Source organism: Balaenoptera borealis (genome assembly GCF_965194805.1).
Source record: "Balaenoptera borealis genome assembly, chromosome: 9".
NCBI lineage: Eukaryota > Metazoa > Chordata > Mammalia > Artiodactyla > Balaenopteridae > Balaenoptera > Balaenoptera borealis.
Window position 1 is genome coordinate 57,552,094 of NC_138873.1, and position 20,042 is coordinate 57,572,135.

General features: G+C 41.4%; 1 protein-coding gene and 2 long non-coding RNA genes across 9 annotated transcripts in view; 1 reads left to right on the top strand and 2 right to left on the bottom strand.

The window, feature by feature from the left end:
- GRIK2 (glutamate ionotropic receptor kainate type subunit 2) overlaps positions 1 to 602 on the bottom strand; it is a 640,648-nt gene extending 640,046 nt beyond the window's left edge. For 2 of the 6 annotated variants that reach the window (XM_082405216.1, XM_082405212.1), the window contains exon 1: positions 4 to 589. The gene's annotated coding sequence lies outside the window, so the exon portion shown is untranslated. Of the gene's footprint in view, positions 1 to 3 lie in introns of all 6 variants that reach the window. The other 4 variants (XM_082405218.1, XM_082405219.1, XM_082405217.1 and 1 more) reach the window with 3 other exon arrangements.
- LOC309634845 overlaps positions 1 to 20,042 on the top strand; it is a 354,268-nt gene that overhangs the window by 99,511 nt on the left and 234,715 nt on the right. The window lies entirely within an intron of this gene.
- The window catches only part of LOC309634816, a 385,422-nt gene continuing 381,774 nt past the window's right edge, over positions 16,395 to 20,042 (bottom strand). For both annotated transcript variants that reach the window (XR_014248434.1, XR_014248435.1), the window contains one exon: positions 16,395 to 18,279. This is a non-coding gene — a long non-coding RNA (uncharacterized lncRNA). The remainder of the gene's footprint in view (positions 18,280 to 20,042) is intronic.

Genomic DNA, 20,042 nt, shown 5'->3' on the forward strand with positions numbered 1-20,042 from the left:
TACCTTTCGCAGGGGGTGAGGTGGGCGGAGAGGGGGAGGGGTGGTCCTCGGGGAGGAGCAGCCGGAGGAGGTCGAGCTGGAAGTCTCCGGCTCCCGGACGGAGCAGCGCAGCCGCAGGCGCCGAGCGCAAGTGACGGCGGCAGCTGAGACGGAGACCGTGAAGCAGCGGCGGCGGCGGCGGCGGCGGCGGCGGCGGCGGCGGCTGAGGCGGCGGCGGAGACAGACACGCCTCCTGGCGGGGGTTCCTCGCCTCTTGCTTTAAAGGCGCCGCGCTCTTTTCCCCGCGGTCCGGGCACGCTCTGGGACGCCGCGGCCACCAGGGCGCAGCGCTCGCCCCTGGACCGCAGAAGCGAAAGTGCGAAAATTCTGGGCGCCCACACAGACCTGCACGTTATGAACTCCCCGGCCTGGACTTCATCCCCAGCGTACAGCCCTGCCTACTCTGAGATGGGGAGGCTGGGAATGTGATGCTTGGTTAGGGAGTGATGCAAATCGCCAAGGAATTTGCCTGGCCCTGGGTGGTTGGCAACACGTATAAGTAGCCCGAGCGCGTTTGGTTCTGAGTGGTGGCTTTTATACCTCTCCGAAACCATGGCAACGAAACTTCTCAGCTGCCAGGATTTGGGGAGCAGCTGGTAGTCTCCAAAGTGGCCCTTTTAGTCCAACTACTGCCATTTCCCTTTGAAGTCTACGGGAAAGAACTTGACCTGCGCCTCACCCGCACCTCTACCTCAAGTGCACCCTACCAATGCGCTTCCCCCTTGCTGCCTGTACCCCCTGAGACGTCTGAAGTCACGGCGCCCCTCTCCCTGCCTTCGTTTCTAAAAACAGAAAGGGACACTCCCGAGTGTAGGGGGCTGGGGGCGGGAGGGTCGGCGGACAGTCTCTGTGCCAGTCTGGCGCCTTAATGGCCGACGCCTCCTTTCTTCCCAGGTCCCTGACCTCCCAAATGAATTGCAGAAAGGAGTTGGGTTTGAGATCTGGTGGGCACCTAACAGGTCGGTCGCAGACTCAAAGGTTGGAGAAAGAAGCCTGGGGAGCATTCCAGGCCTGGCGGCCGCTGGTCTACATTCTATAATCTAGAAGACTTCTTAAATAGGCCCGACTTGGGGAAGGGCGCCTAAGTTCCCTAGTCTTGCCGCAACCCGGCTTCCAGGGAGGGGCCGCCGGAGGCGAGCACACCCGGCTCCCCGTGCTTCTCAGTAGAAACGATTAGCTTCTGCAAACAATCCCCGATCTCCGCTCCTCTGGGTCGGAAAAGTCAACATCTATTCAACACCGTTGCTATTTTATCCTCCGCCCTACACTATTATCTAGAGCAGAGACTTTGCAAGTTGCCCCCAGAGGAAATTGGCGAGCAGCGATTCGCTGGGAGGTTTAAGTGAGGCTGAGCGGGAACAGGCCGGGCGCGCTCGGCCGGGAAACAATTTTCAACCGGGCTGTGTAAGGAAGGGGCCGGGTGAGATCCCGTGGCCCTCCTGAGTCCTCGAGCTGCCCTCATCCCTGGGGACACTGTAGTTTCTAATTCCCAAGGCCGCGGAAGTAGAGACACTCAGCGTCCCCAGGGACTGGTCGTCTGGGCTGGAGACAAGCGTTTGTCCTTTTGTTGCTTCTTCCCTGCAGGCCTGGTAGAGTTAAGCCCTCCTCCGCGCCTGACGCAGTATTGCCGCCCTCCACTCCCTGGGGCCAGCGCCTGACTCAGCCCAGCCCTGAAACTCGCAGAAACTCAGTCCTGACAAACCCTACCCGGCTCTCAAGCAAAACCACCAGTCTACCCTCTGGGTCACCAACTTCTGGCTCTCTTGCGCCCTACATGCCTATTGCGCCGGACCAGGTAGGGGAGACTCGGGTTTTAAAGAGGTTAAGGAGAGATGAGTTAGTGGCAGTGTAGAGTCCGCTAGTCATTTAAAGATCCCTGGGGTGGCAGGGAGGCTCCCGTAATTAAGTCAACAGCGGCCTTATTGTACGGAGTAAATAAATAGTCAATGACTCCATTGTACCTCGTGGAGCGGGCAGCCCAGACGCGTGACCGGCTCTGGGCGCCTGGGATCCAGCTGCTGTGACCTGCAGCCTAATGGGCCCTCCAGGCACAGCCAAGTTTGGGCCAGGCCCAGAAAAATACCCCATTCAATTCCATTCCCCTAGAGGAGTAATGAAGACAACTTGTCTACTGGCCAAAGACACTTTCCTTGTCATCATACAACTGGCCTCCCCATTTCCAGGGAGGGAAGAGCAAAACACTGGACACAGAGTAGATTCCAGTGCAAATCCCTGGGTGAAGGCATCCAGCTTTGTTTTGGTGTGACTCTGAGAGTGTGTCTCATTTGACTTTGTGATCAGCATAGGGTTTGGCATGTAGTAGGTGCTGAATGAAAGAATGAAGGAATTACTGGCTCCATCTCCCACCTTCCACCCTGTTGTCCCCACGACCACATTGTATCTGGGGAAGGAGATGCGTCAGACAACTTCCTCGAAGTGCTATGTGTGTGTTCTTAGAACCTCGTCATAAACTTCTTTTCCAACCTAGTCGTGAATTTCTTTTCCAGAGCAAACAAGACACACTTATAAAGAGAGAAATAATGGGTGCTAGCAAGAGCATGAGGTGCAGGAGGAGAGAGCTGGGAGGAAAGTGGAACAAATCAAAATTATGCATGTTGTTGACAAATTCATTTTCTAAATAAAATGTTATCTGGACCCTAATGAGAAAAGCAGACTAACAAGGGAGCTTTAGTCTATACACACCCATTTAAACCTTCAAAAAAAATTCTCCAACACTGTAAGATCTTTTCCATAATTTATTTCAGGATTTACGAGGAGTCAGATCCCAAGTCTCTTTGGAGGAGGCGGTGAATCTTTTTCTTCTCCATTTCCAGTCATCCTTAAGACCTGATCTCCCATATTTGAGAAGGTCACTGAGTCCCTCCTCTAGAATCGTATGCAGGAACCACCTCTCCATCTTCCCTCTCAGAGCGCTCTTAGAACATTAGCATGTCTGGGATTCTGACTCCTAAGGACCCAGCAGGGACCAGTGTGAATTCCCAAGCTTACTTACTACCAGGTTTTGTTTCTTACTGTTGGTCTGGTTTGTTTGAATTACCTGTATTCCTTCAATCGGAAAATACTATTGTGGATAACCTAGTCCAATGCCTTCATTTTACAAGCGATATAAACCAAAGTGAGAAAAGAGGAGTGACTTACTCAGGTTGTGGCAGAACTGAGACTGCATTCTAGCCGTGCAGACCAACATCAGCCTGTATCCTGCCATCCACTTTCAAAACTTAGAATCATATGAAGTTAGGACTATAAGTAACTTCAAGGACTTCTACTCCGTTTCAGGGTCACATATCTTTCTATGAGGAAAAAAAAAATGTGCACATGTGCACACAGCCTGAAAATTTTGCACACAACAATAGGAGATGCATGTAGCACCTGAAGCTCACTGTGGGCTGATGAGTCCCTCAACCCCAGGCTAAGAACCACCAACCTAGTCCAACAACATCATTTTACAGATGATGAAATCTAAACAAACAAACTTACTCAGAGTCCCACTGTGGGTTAAGGACAGTTCCAGGACTGGATACCTGGTGTCCAGACTAAAAGCTCCAAGGGGAACAGTGGAAAGGTTTTGGATTTGGAGATGTACATAGCAATCTGGAGATGAGAATTGATACAGGATGACCTGGAAGACCCCAGGCTTCTTGTAAGAACTACGATAAATAGGGAGAAAAGGCAAGTTGGGGTTAAGCCTAAGGGTCTTCAAGGCATACGGTGGTGCCGGGTTCTATTATGTGTGGGGTGGCTGGGTGGGGTCGTTCTTGGACCCTGTTTTTACTTCTGCCTGTGGAAGTGTGGGTCAGAGAAGGTCATGATTGCTGGACCTCAGAACCCTCAAGGCTTTTGCCTGCTATTTTTCCTAGAGGAGATGTCCCTCCATCCCCCAGGGAGGAAGGGGTGGCAGAAAGATCCAAGTACCTCCTCCAGTGCACTTTCTCCATCTCACCGGGCACCTAGGACATACGACTGATCCTCTTTATCCTGGATAAGACCGTATCCAGACTCAACAAGTCCATGAGACCTCCAAGTCACCTGAAATGACTAAATCATTTGCTTTTATAAAATCAGTTCACTGTTTCATGTGTAAACCTGTTTTCATTTAGCATCTTCCACATTTAATGCATTCCAACTTTCTCAGCATCAAAACTTACTCAGTCATTTCACTTTTGCCTGAACTCCTGAAATAATACCAAAACCATAGTACTTCTCAAGTATTCTACTTGAATGACTTACAAATGTGTGAGCGTTCCAAAGATTCTCCCTCACCCTTCCTACTAATACAAGTTTTAGATTCTTGAGGTTACCTCGTACTGTCTCGCCTCCTCCTCCTCCTCACTACTATAGCCCCTTTCCCCTCACCAATCTCTAAATGTCCAAGTCCTTCTTCAACCCTTAGCTAATTTATTTATTTTTTAGCAAGTATTTGTTAAATGCCTATTGTGTTTTAGGGAAAAAAACAACAAGGAAAAATGTAGGCAATATACTTTGTAAGATATTTCTTTTTATTTATTTATTTATTTATTTTTGGCTGCGTTGGGTCTTCGTTGCTGTGTGCAGGCTTCCTCTAGTTGCGACAAGCGGGGGCTACTCTTTGTTGCGGTGCACGGGCTTCTCATTGCGGTGGCTTCTCTTGTTGAGGAGCTCTAGGCGCGCAGGCTTCAGTAGTTGCGGCTCGCGGGCTCTAGAGTGCCAGCTCAGTAGTTGTGGTGCACGGGCTTAGTTGCTCTGTGACATGTGGGATCTTCCTGGACCAGGGCTCGAACCCGTGTCCCCTGCATTGGCAAGAGGATTCTTAACCACTGTGCCACCAGGGAAGTCCAATACTTTGTAAGATATTTCTAAAGACACATGGTAACTCCTATTAGCAAGACCATGATATTTCTGCTCCTCCTTTTGTAGAAAGCACTGATATAAAAGTAGGAGTGTATTGCACACAAGTGGCATCTTTTAGAGAGTCATTGTACTAGAAAATATTTCTTATTAGACTCCCCATCCCACCTGCCCAAAGGAGGGAAGAAACCATGCAAAGGCAATGAAGATCTTTAGGTGTATAGACAAGTAGAGAGGGGTTCCCACTCTGGGTGAGATAAGGCACACAGGGACATGTTTCCTCAAAGCACAGGATCTAACTTGTCAGATCATGAAGGAACTGCCGAACACATATCCTCAGGACCATTCCCCACCTACCCTTAGTCTACACTCTTTCTTGGAAGCTTAATGCAAGGTTTCAGGGGAAGAAAACTGTTATTTATATAATTCTTACTCTATTCTAGAACACTTTCATATAAAATATCAGATATGACTCTTTGAATAGTCTTCTCAAATGTATAATTACTATTTTAAGAACGATAAAACTAAAACATAGAGAGGTATGTAACTCGCTTATGGACACACAGCTAGTGAAGGCAAAACTGGGATTCAAAACTTTGTAGTTTATTGTTCTTGCTGGCACATCAAAGAAGGCAGGCGGAATAAAGCAGTATGTGCCCCAGCTCTTTGTCTCTTATCCTGAGGGTTTCAGATGTTGTTATTAACTGTGAGGGATAAAGCCCAACAGTTCAGGCTGGGAATATGGAGGGCAGGAGAATATGGAGCCACTTGGGTTGAGCAGATTTGCTCCCTCAGAAACCCCTTGAGAAAAGGATTTGTCTGGAGCCAGAAATCAGAAGCAGTGGCCTCTCAGAGGGGAAGCCAGCTTAAAAGCAAGCAGAGGGCTCTTCCATTAGAGAGCCTTCGTTAGAGTCCAAGGAACCCCCCAGAACTTGATCTGCTCCCTTAAGGGTGTTCTCAACAGAAACTAAAGGATATCCTTTGCCAAGAGCGTAATTCTTGCAATAAGTGAAACTAAAGATAAAAACACTTCTGGTAATAACCATTCTTCCATAACAATAATACATAATACCTTCCTAGTTGTTCCTTCTATATGAGAATCTATACCTGCCAACTATTATACTAACTTTCTGACTGTATAGCTGTCCAGCACCCTCCAAGAACATTGTGTTCATGGGTTGTTCCAATGATAGGCTAGAGTTCACCTGAATATGTCATAGGATTCAAGCAAGCTTTGTAAACTGGTTCAGAATGTTGAATAGGGCTCTATATTTAATTTTCATTCAGCACTGAAACATTCTGATTGATTGAGTATATCATAAAAGCAGTTGTCAGATACAGAATTAAGACTGTTTCCTTAATGGACCCTGCCTGGAGAGGTTATCCATGCTGTAGAAAGCTGTTATAGAGGGACTGACCAGGGTGCCAATAGGTTTTTCCTCCTCTAATTTAAGGTAGTGATGCTAATTAGCAGTTTTGAATCTCTTATTGCAGGTGAGCCCAGCTTCAAGGGCTGACATTCATTAAGGATATGGATACTGCTGACCTCCTACCTTTCACATACCTTCGGACCAAAGGATCGCACGGGCTGCTGGATTAGGGCTGCCATGGGCTTGTTTGGACGTGCACTGTTGGAGAGCACGCAGCAGAGTTGATAGAATTCAGTTATGGTTTTTAATTCTGTAAATTAAGCTTAAAATGAAAAGAAAATGACCAGTCAGTAGGCTAGGATGAAAATGTAGGCCCAGGCTCTGTACACAAAGGGAAAGTGTGTGAATTGGAAAATAAACTTTTATTTTGCAATCTCTTGTCCCCACAAACTTTTAATATGTAACTGTTTCGATCTGCTTCCAGATCAGTGTCCCTTTGTAAACACACGTGAAATTTGAGTACAAAGAGATGAACAGCAATGCATCACTTAGCTACATCAATATTTTATGCAGTTGATCATGTAAGAATCAGAAGCGGATTTAGCCTTCTCTGTGCACTGCAGGGACTAAGGGTCTGTTGGCCACATTTTCTCTTCACAAACAGAGCTATCCAACCAAGACTTGTTTACAAACTGGAAATGTGCTCAAACACACTGTCCCTGATATTCTGTTTGCTCTTCTAGGCTGACAAATTGCTAACTTTAGAGTTATTTCTACAATACTAGATACATATATAATTAGGAAAATAGAAGAAACAAAGTCGTGATAGGGAAACACCTCTGATGATATCTGATCATTAGAAATTGCTATTTGGGGGGATAAAACACAAGAAATGTAGTAAGTTCTATAATATTTTCCAATATTTACTAATTTTAAAGTAAGACATTTCATGTTTATATGCACTTCACTTTATTTATTTCACTATAATAAGGGACTCAGGAATCAAGATCCAAATGTCAGTAGCCAGAATAATTGAAAACGGTCTAAGCCAAAAGAGAGGAGAATCTGGGATTTGCAAATATTTTTTATTTATTTCTCCTCATACTTATAACTTATAACAACCACTTGTAACAACCACTAAAGAGAGTCATGGGTTATATTCTCCTCACTTTATAAATAAGGAGCAAAAGTTTTAGAACAATTGTATGCATAGCAAAAACAACACTGCACTACGAGTTCCACCAACTGAACCTCTACTTAATTATAATGTCTTTGGTAATTCAGTTAATTCCTGTATGCTTCTGTTTTCTCATTTGTAAACTCTGGAGCAGGAATTTATTTTGAAATCTATGAGGTGCTGAAATGTTTAAAAAGTGATAGTTTCTTGACAGACCCAGGATCACATTATAGTCACTGGTGGAATGGGAGTACTATCCAGCCCTCCAGAGTTTGACCATTATCCAGATGATGAAACATTTCTGAAATTAAAAGCTGAGCTGCAAAAAATATATAGTTCTTTGCTTTGATCTTTCATTCCAAGTCATCAGAAACATGCAAAACTCACAATCTAACTTGAAGACAAATAATTCTATAAAAAGAGACAAATTTTGTTCATTTAGCAAAAATCACTAAAAAAACTAATTTAATAATTCTTGGCTAAAGTTAATGTGTACAGGAAGTGGTACCCTAATAATTTTTTATAAATATCGCCCTGATCAAAACTCACTCAATATTTGGACCCAACTAATAAACATTTCTAGAGAAAATCATAGAACTGAGATATACTGAGTTGAATAGTGTCTCCCCAAAATTCATGTCTACCTAGAACCAGTGAATGCGGCCTTCTTTGCAAAGAGAGTCTCTGTACATGTAATCAAGTTAACATTTACTGATGATGTCTTATTATCCCACAAGTATTATGCAAAATGTAACTAATTTAATTACAAAGGTTTTGTACTTTCTAACATGTAAAGCACCACATTATATAGTATATATCACATATTTTTGTGTCCATGCATAATTACTAGTTAAAATATTACAAAATTATTTCCCCAAACTTTACAACTGCTTTTTTTTTCAGAGATAGAGTTTGATAATTAGATACAAGGCATGATTACTGCAGATGGCTAAGTTTTATAAGTAAGCCTCTGTTTTGCTAGTGATTGGACAATTCCAGAAGATAGCAATTCCATCTGATTGTACCTAGAAGGGCTACGGCTTTTAGTGCATACACCAGCAGTACATTGGTCCCTTTGCTGTCGCTAAGACAAAATTATTGGAACATCCTTTATATTCTAATTATTTCTCCTCTTTCCCAAGATTACTCATTTGTCACTGTTTAAGGCTCTGGCAGGTGATCCATATTCAACTTTCTCCTATAAAATCTGATTGTGAAATTATAGTGTTACTTTTTTCTTGGTCCTTATACTCCTTTTAGGATTGAAAAAGGAACAGATCTTTGTTGAATAAATTACATGGAGACAGTCCACTAGGTGTTTTGCATATTTATCTCACTAAATCTTCCTAAAACAATCCTTCAAGGGAGGTATGGAGACTGACGTTGAGGGGTCTTCAGATCCTCAGTCTAGCCGTGATTGCTGAGCATAGTTCTGCTTACTTCTAAAGTTCAGATTCTTTTCACTCTACTCCCTAGGAATGGCTTTAATAACAAACAAACACCATTTTTTAAATGAAACGTATTAGGTCAATAGGAGGCCTTCCCCTGGCTGAGTGTATACTTTGATAACATGCTTGGTTTCACATCAGTACTATCAGTCGATCTTCAAAATAGTGTTCCCCTATTTTCTATAAATGTGGTTTTATTCCAGAAGGACAACTCTCAACATTTTGAAAGTAAACTAATTTTCAGGGCTTTATCTCAGCATATTGTTGAAATGTCTTGTTTATATGTCAGTTTTCTTAGACTGCTTCATACAGAAAACAAAAAACAATTGTTGATTTTTTTTTTTCCTGGTTGACATACCCTTTAAACAGAAAGGAATCCTAACTTTCAACTCCATTGACCCTATATAAACTCTTCAAGTTCAAAACTGATTTTAAGTTTGACACTTTCTATTGCCTGCAATAGAAAGGTGAGGGACATCTAAGATTAGACCTTCAAGTGTGGGAAAGAAAGATGTAATTGATAGAAAACAGGAGATGTGTGCCCCCAGCTCACTTCTACTGCAAAATAAGAACTACCATTTTGGATAGAGATATTTTTAAAGACTGAAGAAAAAAATTCTAAGACTGTGATGAAAGTCCTCTTGTATATTTAACATGTTGATTAATTTATATACATCTATATATCCCTTAATGTAGAATTGGAACATATGATCTGAATATAAAACAAAATAATTGAAATCTGAAGTTTTCCAGAAAAATTTAAAGTTATATTTACAGAAGAATGCATAGTGTTTCCTAATTTAAGGAACAAGAATACTTCATAGTGTGGGAACTTGTTACAATTACATAATAATTTCTGCATTTACTTCTTAACCTTCTCTATCTCCCTTAAGAGTACACAGACATACAGTAATTTTTCTCTCTGTCGAATAAGGTACTACAATTTCTAAAGCTGCCCATTGAGTGTTTCTGAGCCATAGTCAAAAGCTATTTCAAAATGAGGACAGATTTCTTTTCTCCCTGGGGACAGACAGCATGATGCTTCCTCAGCCCTGCATTCTAAGCCTTTTGTCCCTCAGATCTTGTTCATACTAGGCGTAAAAAGATACTTCTTCCACTATTAAAATGCTGACAGCAATCAAGGTGGGAGTACCTCCATTTTTTATTCATTTCATGTTAAATTAAATCATCTGTAGTTCTGTAACAATGAATTTGGCCATACACTTAAAGAGAAACAAAATGAGTCCATTGGAAAAGAGACAACTACCAAATTGTTCTGATATGGGTCAAGAACAGGTCATTGTGAGTATAGTTGAATGTAATTATGACATACATTCATAAAATCCTGGCATTGTCTCCACTCTCATCAAAGAGTGTGCAAAGAGGATGCTTTAGATACCAATGGTTACAGCCATCTCATCTGCCTGACCCATCACTGTGTTTTCTCAAGGCTGGCTTGAGAAAACCAGCTCCCCCTCCATCGTATTTGCATCTGTTAGAGTAAAACAACAATGCATTTAGTTATTGTTGCAGAGTTTTCCCAATATAGTGCCTTTTTCATATTCTCATAGAGCTTGAACAACCTGCAGATGAATTCTCACAACATCCCTTCAGACTTCCCACGTGGATTCAAACACAATATGCAATTATGTCATTTATATCAGTACAGAGAAACCAAGAAAGGTTAATGTTCCAATGCTTTTAACGGAGTTCTTTCTGCATCATACCATTTTATTTCTCTGTGAGAAAAAAAATGCAGTTATAGATGGTAATAAAAGAACTGAACCAAATAGGCCTGGATCATATTAGTGATATGGAGTCAAGCCTTGGCCCTCAGAAATATCCCTAACTTGCTACAATACAAGCACCCATGAAGCTACCAACATTCTTCTTCACTGTGTTTGGATTTTCTACCTATTTAACTTCCAGGATGGGATGGGGAGAGGGAGAAGGGAAGGTAATACATTTTGCATGCAAATCATTTGCTTTATAAAGAACAGCAGTGTTGATAAGTTTCAAAAATTTCTAATATTAATCCCATTTTGAAATGAAAATAAGAAAAAATATTTTAATAACTTATCTTAACTATTATATTAGTGTTTTTGGTATGTGTCTATGTGTCTGTGTGTGAATTTTTTATTGGAGTCACATGGCCATTGTAGCTTTCTCTCCCCAGGACCAAGATTCCAGTTTGTTGCTCAGAAAAGGCTTGAGTTTTGCCAAGAGCAAATGCATAAACATTCCTATAGCATTACTACTGTTCCCTGCCTGTCAACTGCCATACCAGGGCCCTGGCAAGGATAAGACTTCACACAAGGGAAGGCCAAGCAAACTTGTGGGTTTAGCAGAAGCCAGGGACTTACACAAGGACAGTTGTCAATGAGATACCAAGTTATGCAGCAGAAAGAAACATGGCTCTAAGATGAGAGATGAAAATGGTACAGATGAACTTATTGGCAAAGCAGAAATAGAGTCACAGATGTAGAGAACAAACTTATGGTTACCAAGGGGGGAAGGGAGGGATGGGATGAATTGGGAGACTGGGATTGACATATATACACTACTATGTATAAAATAGATAACTAATGAGAACCTACTATTTAGCACAGGGAACCCTACTCAATGATCTGTGGTGACCTAAATGGGAAGGAAATCTAAAAAGGAGTAGATATATGTACACGTATAGCTGATTCACTTTGCTGTACAGCAGAAACTAATACAACATTGTAAAGCAACTAGTCTCCAATAAAAATTAATTTAAAAAATGAGAGATGAATGAGTAAAAGGAGGAGGGCTGACAGAACTCAAGTCCTGAGGATCAAGATCTCAATAAAGATGCAGATGTAGAGAATGGACTTGAGGACATGGGGTGGGGGGAAGGGTAAGCTGGGACAAAGTGAGAGACTGGCATGGACTAATATATACTACCAAATGTAAAACAGATAGCTAGCGGGAAGCAGCCGCATAGCACAGGGAGATCAGCTCCAGCTCGATGCTTTGTGACCACCTAGAGGGGTGGGATAGGGAGGGGGAGAGTGAGATGCAAGAGGGAAGAGATATGGGGATATGTATATGTATAGCTGATTCACTTTGCTATAAAGCAGAAACTAACACACCATTGTAAAGCAATTATACTCCAATAAAGATATTTTAAAAAAAAAAAGATCTCAGCAGAAGAGATGGAGACACACACTTAAAGAGAGAACACTTGGGGCTATATCTAGGCACAGAGAGACTTGAAGTCAAGGGTAGGAATCCAGAAAATTAAAGATGGTACCCTCTTTAGCACAAAAAAGAAATGAACTATCTATGAAAAGACGTGGAGGAGTGGTGATTTTTTTTGAAACATATATAAAAAAATCACTGTGCTGTGTACCAGGAACTAACAGAGTGTTGTAGGTCAATTATACTTCAGAAACAAACAAGCAAACTCACAGAAAAAGAGACTGGATTTGTGAGGTAGGGGGTAAAGGGAGAGGGAACTGGATGAAGGTGGTCAAAAGGGACAAAATCCCAGTTATAAGATAAGTAAGCACTAGGGATGTCATGTACAACGTGATAAATAGAATGAACACGGCTGTATGTTCTATATGACAGCTGTTAAGAGAGTAAATCCTAAGGGTTCTCATCACAAGGAAAAAGTCTTTTTTTCTATTTCTTTAATTATGCATCTATATGAGATGATGGAGTTTCACTAAACTTATTGTGGTCATCATTTCATGAGGTATATAAGTCAACTCATCGTGCTGTATACCTTAAACTTATACAGAGCTCTCTGTCGATTATATCGCAATAAAACTAGAAGGAAAAAAAAAAAAAAAGACACCATTGAGAAAGTGAAAAGACCACTCAGAGAATGGGAGAAAACATGTGTAAGCCATATATTTGATAAGGGACTTATATCCAAGACATTAAAAAAAAAAAACCTTACAACACAACAACAAAATGACAAATAACACAATTAAAAATGGGCAAATGATTTGAAGAGACATTTGTCCAAAGAAAATATACAAATAGCCAGTAAGCATGAAAAGATGCTAAACATTAGTCATTTGGGAAATGTAAACCAAAACCGCAATGAGATACCACTTCACACCTACCATGATGGCTAAAATCAAAAAGTCAGATACTATATGTGTTGCTGAGGATGTGGAAAAACTGGAGCCTTCGTATATTACTGTTGTAAATGTAAAATCATGCAGCTGCTTTAAGAAACAGTTTGAGAATTCCTCAAAGATTAAATCCAGAGATACCATATGACCCAAAAATTTTACTCCCAAATATATATCACAAGAGAATTAAAAATGTCTTCACACAAAAACTTGTACAGAAGTGTTCATAGCAGTCTTATTCATAATAGCCAAAAAGCAGAAACAACCCAAATGTTTATCAACTGATGAATGGATAAAGAAATGTGGTAGAGCTACACATTAGAATATTATTCAGACATAGAAAGGAATGAACTTCTGATACATACTACAGCACAGAGGAACCATGAGAATGCTATGCTAAGTGAAAGAAGCCAGTCACAAAAGGTCACATGTTTATTGACCCTTTGTATGAAATGTCCAGAATAGGCAAATCCATAGAGACTGAAAGGGAATTAGTGGTTGCCAGGGACTGGGGGAAGGAAGATGGGGAGTGACTGCTAATCGGTACTGGGTTTCTTTTGGGGGTGATGTAAATGTTCTAGGATTAGATAGCGGTGATTGAGGCACAATTTTGTGAATATACTGAAAAAAACACTGAATTGTATGCCTTAAAAGGGTGAGCTTTATGATATGTGAATATTTCAATAAAGCTGTTTTGTTTATCAAATGGATTAAAGATCTAAATGTATTAAGAACTGAAACCATAAAACTCCTAGAAAAGAACATAGGCATGCGGAGCAACTAGGCCCGTGAGCCACAAATACTGAGCCTGTGCGTCTGGAGCCTGTGCTCCGCAACAAGAGAGGCCGCGATAGTGAGAGGCCCGCGCACCGCGATGAAGAGTGGCCCCTGCTTGCCGCAACTGGAGAAAGCCCTCGCATAGAAACGAAGACCCAACACAGCCAAAAATAAATAGAAAGAAAGAAAGAAAGAAAGAAAGAAAGAAAGAAAGAAAGAAAGAAAGAAAGAAAGAAAGAAAGAAAGAAAGAAAACATAGGCACAACATTCTTTGACACAAATTGTAGCAATATTTTTTTTTTGATCTGTCTCCTAAGGCAAAAGAAATAAAAGCAAAAATAAACAAATGGGACCTAATTAAACTTAAAACCTTTTGCACAGCAAAGGAAAACATCAACAAGATGAAAAGACAACCTATGGTTTGGGAGAAAATATTTGCAAAAAATATGATTGACCAGGGGTTAACATCCAAAATATGTAAACAGCTCATACAAGTCCATACTGAAAAAAACAAACAACTTAATCAAATAATGGGCAGAAGACCTGAATAGACATTTTTCCAAAGAAGACATACAGATGGCTACCAGGCACATGAAAAGATGTTGAACATCACTAACTATTAGAGAAATGCAAATCGAATCAACAATGAGATATTACCTCACATCTGTCATAATGGCCATAATTGAAAAGTCTACATATGTTGGCAAGGCTGTAGAGAAAAGGGAACCCTTGTACACTGTTGGTGGGTATGTAAATTGGTGCAGCCACTATGGAAAATGGTATGGAAGTTCTTCAAAAAACTAAAAATAGAATTACCACATGATCTGGCAATTCCACTCCTGGGTATATATCTAGAAAAAACAAAACCACTAATTAGAAAAGATACATGCATCCCAACGTTCATAGCAGCACAATTCACAATAGCCAGGACATGGAAGCAACCTAAGTGCCCATCAACAGATGAATGGATAAAAAAATATGTTGTGTATATATATACTGGAATGGAATATACTACTAAGTATACTTAGTATACTTGGAATGGAATGGAATACTACTAAGCCATAAAAGAGAATGAAATTCTGCCATTTGCAGCAACATGGATGGACCTAGAAAATATTATGCTTAGTGAAATAAATCAAACAGAGAAAGACAAATTCTGTATGATATCACTTATATGTACAATCTAAAAACTAATACAAATGAATGTATATGTAAAATAAAAACAGACTCAGAGATATAGAATACAAACTTGTGGTTACCAAAGGGGAGAGGGAAGGGAGGAGAGACTAATTAGGAGTATTGGGTTAATAGATACAAACTATCTCCCTCTCTCTCTCTCTCTCTCTCTCTCTCTCTCTCATGTGAGGACACAGTGAGAAGGTGGCCATTTGAAAGCCAGGAAGAGAGCTTTCACCAGAACCCAACCATACTAGCACAGTGATCTCAGATTTCCAGCATTCAAAACAGTGAGAAAATAAATCTTCGTTAAAGTCACCCAGTCTACGGTATTTTGTTATGGCAGCCTTAGCCAACAAAAACAGGTGATATCTTTCAGGTCCCACTTCTCCTGAATGAATGTTCCTAAAGACTAATCTAAATGGGGTAGGAGGTGGGGGAAACATAACCACTGCTTCCATTTAATCAGGTGTGTTTGTCCAATACGCATCGCTATCCAGACAGAGAGCATAGTTTTTGTGAAGGGAGGGGGAGGACTGAGTGGTGGCTGAGTTGGGTTTAGGGGGTTCAATTCCGTGGTTAGGTTAGGATTTCCCTTCTTGGAGGGAAGTTCCATTACTTATAAGGTTATAACGGACTTTCTATTGAAAGTGTAGAAGGGTGGGAAATTAGGTAGGGAAACGCCCTAGATCTCCTGGTGTGGTGCTTCCCTTGCCTGGGGCTAAATGCCCTGACAAGCTCAGCATAAATGGATGGATAGCTCTACCTTAAAAGAAAAAGTTCTTGTTGTTTGGTCCCCCATTTATAACACAAAGCAAAATAGTGTTTTTATATTTAAATGTAAAAACAAAAAAATTATATATATGGGTGTGCAAATAAATGTGTGTTTTTCCTCAGGGAGAAAAAAACATTCTGGTCACGGGGAGCCAAATTTGAGATGAGAGAACTGGTTAGAAATAAGGATCTCCTTTTGAGTGTGGGGAGGGGCTGGGAGAGGCGGTGCTTGAAAAGTTGGCTGTTTGGGGCTGTTATTCCCTCACTACCGCTTCAGGGCTTCTCTGTGCCCTGCCCACACTTAAGGAGAGGCTGACACTAGTTAGTTCACAGGTGGAAGCCCGCGCTAGCAGTAGCAGTCACCTGAGCCCCAGAGCTTTCGTTTAAAAGACACACATGTGCACACAGCGGTTTGGAAATATGAGTTGGCTGGTCAACTTGAGCATGTTATTGGGGTTATTTTCTGGTGGGACTAGCATTTCACCAAAGCAGGCCTTTTGATAGATTAAAAAAAAGTTTTATTTAAAGCAAAACAAGTTTCGATTTTAATCATATTTGTAGGGTTTCTAAGTCTTTGTTTTACAGAATTGCCTGTTTGCTTCAGCTGTCTCCTTCCCATCTCTGCTCTTGGAGGAAATGGGAACAGGAATGGAGTCAAAACACTTGTAATTTTGTATCCTGGTGTCTATTCTCTGAGTGTGAAATATTCCCTTCCTTTGTTAAGATTCCTGAGGAGTTTTTTTTTTTTTTTTCTTTTATAATAAAAACAAACCCCACCTTCGTCCCTACATTTCCCCTACTGTTTCTGGCTGGTTTTGTGTTGCTACGGCAGGCGGGCTGTGGTTTTCTCTTACCATGGCAACTTCTAATTGCCAAGTACAGTATGTTCAGAGTTAGGTAACTCCTTCCTTATTGTAAACAAACTGTGTTAAAAGCCCAGAGCAGCTCTTATAAATCAACCTAACATTTCATAAATAAATAAATTAAATTAAATTCGTATGTGGCAGATCTTGACCAAACTCTTCAATCACTGCTGAAGGCAAGAAAACGTATTTAGATATCTACAATCCAACTTGCTTTGGGAACAGGTACTATGTTACTCTGAATGAATACCTATTCTTCAGTATAAAAGATGTGAAAAATCTTTAAGAATATAAAAGTAACTAAGGTGGTGAGTGTACCCACAAGTCCCCTCGGCCCTTCTCTGTTAGGTGACAATGCAAAGGAAAATAGAGGAAATATGGATACATATGATGCTTTATTTGTTTTTAAAACCCTGTCATTAGAATCACTTCAAAGAAGAGTTGCCCTCCGGCTTTTCTATTCTTGTATTTGCTGAATAATTCCACACTCATCATAGCCATTTCCCACTTATTCTGACTCTTACTTCCAGAGTAACTCAGCCTCATCGTCAGTCTACATTCACAAGTTGCCCTAGTGGGGTTTTTTTTGCTCTTCCCTCGAGGAACGATGATCAGAATCTGGTGACGTGACCCAGGCAATTGCACACGGAAGCTTAGTGAAGGGTCAGTGATAAAGGTTTCCCCAGCCCTTCCTGGCTCTATGGTCAGGGGCTGAGCGTGGAGGTGTGGGCTCACGGTCCTGCCTCCGTGAAGCAACCTGTATGTACAAAGTAATAAGATCACTCCCTCTGCTTCTGCTAGTTGCAGTAAGAAAATGAAGCTCTGAAAATTCCTTTTGGATGTGATGCTGAGGATGCGAAGAACAATAATAGAAGCTAAAAAGTTCTATTTCAATTTCAATTAGAGGCGAATCTCGACATTCCCATAGGCATTAAAAGAAGGAAATCTGAGGACACCCTAGCAGAGAAGGAAGAGTGGGAAAAATAACATTCAGGGGCAAAGGCAGAAGTTAGAAATGATCTTGACCCCTAGGGTTAGCGTAATCTGGGGATCTCATGTTACTAAAGTGTCCCCACAGTGAAATGGCTGCCACATCCCCCCAGCCCTGCATCAGCTTGCATTCTGTCTTCCCAAGATATCCTGTTCTAGAGGCAACCAGTCCTCCCCAGTGCTACAGTTCATTAGAATGACTACTTGTACTAGGGCCATGTATCGAGGGCCTACTAAGTGCTACACACATTCTCTCATTTAATACTTAGAGCAAACTTCAGAGAAGTCCTTACTCTGACTTTTTTATTCAGGACATAGATTCAGAGCCGGTAACTAACTTGACTAAGGTCACAAGACCAGCAAGGATGAGAGATGGAATTTTACCCCATACTTCTAGAACTATAGCCCATTTAGCCAGAAGTATGTGGTGCTCTGTTTAATTATAACTAGTAAGCAATTTGACACATTATTTTATATTAAAATAAGCATGCATGGCTATCTTATATAACATAATGCCAATTTTATAAGGATTTTAAGATAGGACGTGGGACTTCAAAGAAACTTCTAGGTGTATTAGACCACCATGGGCTCTGTCCCAGGTCCTCTTTCAGTTTCATTCTCCTATGTTGCTGGATTGAAAAGTGTGGAGTATGTTCCTTCCATGCGACTACTTTGACAGCAGAGTTTCAGCTTTTCTAAATAAATTTTCTGAGGAAAAATGGAAGAAAGCATGACAAATAAAAATGCAAAAGCTTAGACATAGGAGAATAATTTAAAATGTAGATCTTTTGTGTTTTGGTTGACATAAACTCCAAGTTCTCACTTCATTCCTGTCTCATTGGGCACAAGACTACCAGGCCGGCCAGCCTGATGTGGATTTGAGTTGCCACTGTGCTTATCTTGGAGGCTTTCTCAGGTTCTCCCCACAACCTCCTTCCTTGCCCCCTTTCAGGGATGAGCCCCACATCTGGCCCAGGCTCTGCTCCACTTCAGCTCCACAGCCATCCCGGCCCGAGGAAACACCAAATATCCCAACGACAAGTCACTGTACACTAACTCTACAGAGGACTTTGCCAACTGAAAGCCAGGGACACGGGCTTGCAGATTCCACCCCCGTGATGCTTTCTTGTTACAGTTACCCCAGCACATAATTCACCCCTTTCCACCTTCTTCATTCCTTTGAACCATAACTATTATCCCCACCACTATTTGAAAATTAGCTCACCTTCCAATCTAAAAGAGCTCGAGAAGCTGGTCTCCTGAGCATTCCAATGGCTTCAAAGTCTGCTGACATCACCTAATCAGAGTCACTATCTCGTGACACTCTGGACCAGGCTATCACTACCTAGCAGGAGTGTTTTACCAAAGTAGGAAAATTTGGCAACTATAGCTGAGAAATCATAGGGCTTTACCCTAGGTTTTTATAATCGAGAAACCAAGTAAAAGCCTATCATATACAGTAGACATAGAGTTTTTAAAATGGAGACAAGATCTGGGAACACATGTCTGAGCCACGTGTCTCCAGAGGCACAGTCTCCTTTACCCCTTTTTCTGTTCTATCCACTGGGCTCCCATCAAAATCTCCAATCACTGAAACAGATCCTAAGGCAGTTTACGGGAAACGATGAATGAACAGTGAGCCCAAACGTCCTTCCCCAAATTAGAATTTACTAACTCAAATGAATCTCCTGTCGGTGAAGTAGGCGGAAGAGCTCCCCGTGCAAGCAGACAGGTTCTACTCCATTTCCATCACCACCTTGCAAACTAGTAAGGCCGGCAGCAAATTTCATGAAATCACATGGCCTAATGCCATTCACCTGCTGTTCTACCTTTTGAAAAAGGCTTCGCTCCCATCAGTAAAACAGTGAAAGCTGTCTTTCAGTAGCAAAGAATATATTTTTAAAACTATAGTGGAAGGATCCAAATACAGAAGTTTTCTACCCCGCTTTTCCCTATTTTTGCTTTGCAGCAAATCCTATAATGAAAAACTGGAAAGAAATAACTCTTCATTGTCCCCATCCCTTTCCAAATGAATTTGCAAATCTTCTGGTCTGCCCTTCCGTCAAAAATTTTCTAGTTTGGAAAGCTTGCAAGATATGACCCAAATTCACCCCATTCTGCCTCCAATCACAAAAGCATAATACCCTTTCATTTTTTAAACGAACATGACTTTGGTGTAGAAGTTCTTTATGTTGATACAAATCTCATTCCGCAAGAAAACATGAATAGTCAATATTTCCTCATGTATCATGCTGTTCATCTACAATAACCAATTTATTCAGAGATTTATTATCTTACCCCAGCCCACTGCTTAGCACTGACAAAGCTGATAAGAAATTCACCGTATTTATGAAACTCCAACCCTTTGGGTTAGGTAAAAAAGGTACACATAAAGATGTGCAATAGCTATGTTTTTATGTTACTGGAGATAGAATCACAGTGTGTTGAAACTGACAGAGCCACCTTACGGA